We start from the raw sequence: 6,000 nt of genomic DNA on the forward strand, positions 1-6,000 counted from the left end.
TCAGACACCATCAGACTAAAGAAGGCTCCGAGTTTGTTCTTCACTGTGATTCTAAATGTAAAGTCAAAGAACAATTTGAGCAGATATTTTTATAGGTGACCAATATTTGACTCATAAGTAAATAAACAGATGCTTAACACTCCCTAATCATTATACAAATTTCAATCAAATTCTGAATGTGATGTGCCTCATATGCAGTTCAACCTTCCTATAGCTTTTTTACTGTTATGAATCATAATGCAGACATCTGAGATGCAAAATATAGACTATACAATCCCCAAAGGGGTCGTGTCGCACAGGTTGAGATCCGCATCCTTGGGATAACTACCAAAGGTATGGCCGTGCCGACTGTTTTAAGTCTATTTTACACAAGTTAGAGTTGTTTTGGACGAGGGAAACTCAGCCGAGAAAGTGCTCCTACCAAACTGGCCCGTGGACAAGCCTGTGTTGCATTCTTTTGATGAATGACTGTGGTGTGTAATGAGAATGGTCTCTGTCAGCTCATATGTTTCAGTCCTTGGCCCCTCATTGGTGAAACTGATTGGGAAGAATTCTGAGGTGTGGCTTTGTTGGAGGAGGTGTTTGAGGCTTCAGAAACCTCCAGACATCCGCAATACACTCCTTGTCTCTTGCTTGTAGACCAAGACGTAAGCTCTCAGCTGTTCCTGCAGCTGAACCATTGTGCCACCATCATGGATTCCAAGCATTCAAAGCCATAAGCTCAATTAAACTCTTTACTTTACAAGTGGCCTCGGGTACAGTGTCTTGTCTTATCACAGCAATAGAAAAGTAGTGAATACAAAAGGTACCAGGAAGGGGGCTGTTGCTGCGATAGACGCAACCATGCAGCTCTTTTAGAGGAATGTGGAAGATCTAAACAGTTTTGAACCAGAAAAGTTGTTGAATGTTGTAGGTGGGGCTTAACAGGCTATTCTATTAGGAGCTTGAAAGACAGTTTGAAGACAGAGATCAATATAGACCATGGAGGCCCAGCTTAAGAGGTAGAACAGTATTAGCAACTAAGATACAGACCATTGTGATAATTGGGTAAAATAAAAATAAAAATAAAAATAAAAATATTTGACTGCTTTCTAACCTTCTCTTAAGAACTTGCCTGGGGCTAAATTGAAAAGCAATGGACTAATTTTTTTAGCAGAGATTTCAAGACAGTCTAATATTGACTCTGTAACATGGTTATCTCATCATGACTCTATGCAGTTCTACAGTGAAAAATAGGAAGGGTACAGATGTGAAATAGACAGCTTGAAAAGAGAAAGGCCATCAGGAATGTTGATGTTGGAGCTAAGGCTTGTGCTGAAAAAAAGGAGGCTGAGAAGAGTCCCAACTGGAACTGGGAGAAAGGGAACAGTGTCCACAGGGCAGAATCCCACCTGGATAAGATCCCAACTTGTGAAAGGAGAGCTTGAAGGAATTTTATTTTTTTTAAAAAATATTACTTATTTATTATTATTTATAAGAGAGATTATTTATAAGAGAGTTGGCTCAGCAGTTAAGAGCACTGGCTGCTCTTCCAGAGGTCTTGAGTTCAATTCCCAGCAACTACATGGCAGCTCACAACCATCTGTAGTGGGATTTGATGTTCTCTTATAGTGTGTCTGAAGGCAGTGACAGTGTACACATATACATAAAATAAATAAATCTAAAAAGAAAAATACATAAAATGGAATATCTTAAAAGGCATGGGGATTCTGGCTCATCGGACAACATGAATGAACCTCAAAGGACATCATGATGAATGAAATAAGCCACACACTGAAAGGTGAACAAGGTGCAATCCCATTTGTGTGAGACACTCACAGTAACCAGCTTCACAGAGGTAGAAAGTAAAACAGAGCTTGCCAGGCTGCAGTAAGGCGAGCTCCGGCCTTGGGACCTGGTTTTCTTTCTTTTTAAGACAAGGTCTCAGCATGTAGTTCTGGCTAGCCTGGAACCCACTATGTAGCCCAGACTGGCCTTGAACTCACAAATTCATCTGTCTCTGTTTTCTGAGTTCTGGGAGACACGGTATGCACCACCACACCTGGCAAGAAGCCATCCTTCTTAGCCAAGACCCTGTTCCTTGTCTGCGGTAATTTGAAAAGAAAACTCCACAGTTGAATAATGCCTTTGAAGAAATGAAAGTGAAGAGTCACCAGGACACCAGGGCATTGCTTGAATATGGCTTATGAAACACATAGTGAGATGATTTCAACTTTATAAAATAAAACCTGAGTGATATTTATAGCGTACCTCTCCCATGTGCAGCTCAAGTACCCCAAGATTTATGTTAGGTAGAGATGAGAAAAGCATCCTCATGTGATAGATATGGAAAACATGTTCTAAAAAAAAAAAAAATTGAAATGACAGATCTCTGTAGGGTTGTCAACTTGAGGCTTAGCAAACCACATCCCACAGGAGTCATCTTACTTAATTCTTTGTCAACAACTTGGTTAAGTGGGTTTTATAAATGATTCAAAATATGTCTGAGTGGCTGGAACGAGAAGTGAAATTTTTTTTTAAACAGCCTTGACAGTTCTCCCCGCTGACATCACCAAGGGAAAGATGCTCAACACTCCCACAGTGCTGGGTCTTCTCCTCACAAGGTGGGGACAGGAGGCAGAGCTCAAGCCTACTGAGTCTGGTTGCTTTTCAGAAATCTCTATTTATTCAAAGATGTTAGAATGTTGAACTCAAGAGAAAGAGAAGAAAAAAAGAAAAAAGAAAAGAAACAAACGAAACATACACCAGAGTCCATCATCAGGGGAGCAAATACATGTATATTTTGCTATGGTATACAGAACATGTAGTGCAGCAATAAGGGATCATACTATTAACTGGCACTTAGAAAACCCATAATAAATGTAATTTGGTGTATAAATATGCGTATATAGTTTAAATAAAAAAATCTCCCATCTGGGCTAACAATGTTCCTTCTAAGAGCCATAGACAACCTAACAAAGACCCCCAACAGCTGGCATGAGACAGCTTTTGAGTTGCTGGTCAGGGTTGTCCAAGAGACTCTTAAAACATTTTAGGCTGTTGCTATCCTCTTCGCTGCTTTCCAGAAGCGAACAAAAGTCTTTATTACTGAAGACACCATGCACTTGACACAGGACCAAGAAGCCCCTGAACTGAAACTTACCTGAAAATGTCCTCTATTCAAGCTTCCAAAGAAGGGAAACAACAGTCCTACCCAGCTCTAATGCCTATGAACCATCATGGCACCATAACCTTAAAGGTGTTATAGTGGCATGTGATCTCTAATTGGACTTACTTCCCTCTCAACAAGAAGGAAATCATGTCTAGTACTGGGAAGCTAGTACCAAAGGTTACTCAAATCATAGATCTTGGAAAAGAACCTACAACTGCCACTTTTTGTCAGGAATTTCCCTGTCCAATCTATTTACGTATTAGTGCAGCAGGAGGCTTGTGATTGGACAGGGAAAAGGGAGGCGGAGCTAAGAGTTGAAGAGAGAGAGAGAGAGAGAGAGAGAGAGAGAGAGAGAGAGAGAGAGAGAGAGAGGAAAGGAGCCAAGATGGAGACGGAAGGACAGAATGATTCAGAACTAGCGTGGCTTTAAGTAGCCACAGGTAGTTATGAATATCTTATAAAGTTAGAATAATTGGAATAATAATCTAGTTGGGCAGCTTGTACCGTTATCAACTGGGCCAGGAATTGTTGTGTGGGCATCTTGTGAATTGAGAATTTATTGATACATAAATCTGACTTGTTAATTATAAACTTCTAGAGTTTTGTTTCTACTGGGTAAATGGGTGCTGTGGCGGCTGACCACCAGAGAGTTGGCAGCTGAGAGTAGCTGGCAGGACCATGCTGGGACAGAGAGGGACCATCAGTAGCATGGAAAGTCTGCAGGTTCATTTCTGTAATACTTTCCACAACAGCTTTATTAAACCAGTATGATCCCTAACTACACTCTAAAGTTTTGTCCTTATACCCACAGATAGGTGTAGTCTTCACCCATCATCAGGGAAACTTCCCTTTGCAATAGACAGAGACCACTACATAAAACCACAGCCAATCAAAACACAGAACTGTGGAGCGCAGTCCCAATGGATACAAAATATTCCCATACTTAAGGCTCAGGGAACATTGTGGGAAAGGGGGAAGCAGAAAGATTGTAAGAACCAGAGGAACCAGAGGAGCCAGAAATTTGCTATGAGATTGTGTCTCCTAGGATGTCAGATGCCACATATCTCCAAAATCTCACCAACATGACTTCCTAAACAGGAGCTGAACAAGGATGACACCATGCTAACCCAAATGGGTTGGGGGAAGCTCACAAAGCCCCAGTCCTACACAAAGAACTACAGGCAGTCAAGGAATGCTGAGAGGGGGAGAATGACCACACCAGCTGGTCATTCAGTACTACACGGCGAGCCTGAAAACATATATACAAGTCACATTACATAGATGGAGCAGGCTATGCTTACATATTTAGAAATGTAAACACACATGTGTGTGGGTAACAACAATTAACAAACAAAGAGCCCATGAATTTGAGAGAGAGAGAGAGAGGAGGAGGATGTGGGGGTTTGAAAGGGAGGAAAGGGAAGGAGGGAATGATGCGGCTATGTTATAATCATCCAAAATCATTTAAAACCAGAAACACACACACACACACACACACACACACACACACACACACACACAAGATGAACAATGGTACAGATATTAAGAGTGGTACTGCTTTTCCAGAAGACCCAAGTTTGTGTCCCAGCACCCATGTCAGGCAGTTCACAAATGCCAACTCCAGGAGGTCTGATGCCTTTGGGTACTTCAGGCCTTTATGTCACATTCATATTCTCTCTGTCTCTGTCTCTCTGTCTCTTTCATACACACACACACACACACACACACACACACACACACACACACACACAATTTAAAGAAAAGAATCGTTTATTTGGGCTCCCAGTTTCAGGGTTTCAAATCTGCAGCTAGGTGACATTAATTTGGGCCTAAGATGAGATTAAATATCATGGCTGCAGAGGAGCAACTTGTTTACCTCGAAACATATAGGAAGCAGAGAAAGAGAGAGAGAGGAGGGCTTCTCAGCCTGAAGCAAATGCTTAAATGTGAGCCCCTGTGAAATCAGAAACAAGCTACAGACTTCAACTCAAAATTCTATCAAACAGACATTTGCATTCTCATTCAAGAACTGAGGAATTGGGCATAGTAAGGGTGGTCAAACCAAAGCAGGACCTAAACCCGGCTGGGAAACACAAAATCCTGAAGCTCCATGTTTGGCATGTAGGGCTCACAATGGAATCATCTGGGCTTTACCAGCCTTGGGTAGTCTTGCTTTTCTATCCCTTGTATCTACTTGTAGCATGTATTTCTATCTACTTGTAGCATGTACTGCATCTCTCCTTTGTCAGCTCCATTCCATGCCTGAAGCATTCCTTGGTGGATACCCTACTGTCTCAGCATCTTCAACATCCTGGGAGCTCCACTTCAGTTTATTCTTCATCTCTGCTGCATCATGCAATGACTTTTCAGGGTCTTCTTGGAGGGAACATGGCCCTGCCTCAGTGACTTTCTGAAACCTGAGTGTAAGCCCGCATGATCCCCTTCACTCTGGAATCCTTGATGCTTTCAAGAGTGTACCATATAGAAAGATGATACTGCCAGATTCTGCTGTCAGCTCATGTAGTGTGTCCGTCTTCTGTCAAAGCTGTAGTGACCACTGTGCATAGTGGTAGCTGAATCTTTCCTTTGAGAAAAGAGCACTTTCCTTGGTAGTTGGTTTTGAGCAGGAAATCCCTTTGGTGGCATTTTCAGTTCAGGTTTTCTCACTTCAAATAATTTGGAATTTGGTAATTTTCATACGTTGGAGCCTTCAGTGGGCGGGGTCTGTCCTCAAGACTTATTTCTCTTGTACCAGTGGCGACTAGTAGGCTTCTTATATGGTTAATCCTTTATCAGTCATGATATGGTGGGTAGCTGTGTTACCCACCTTGTCTGCATGTTAAAAACTC

The sequence above is a fragment of the Arvicanthis niloticus genome, chromosome 15, assembly GCF_011762505.2.
Source record: "Arvicanthis niloticus isolate mArvNil1 chromosome 15, mArvNil1.pat.X, whole genome shotgun sequence".
NCBI lineage: Eukaryota > Metazoa > Chordata > Mammalia > Rodentia > Muridae > Arvicanthis > Arvicanthis niloticus.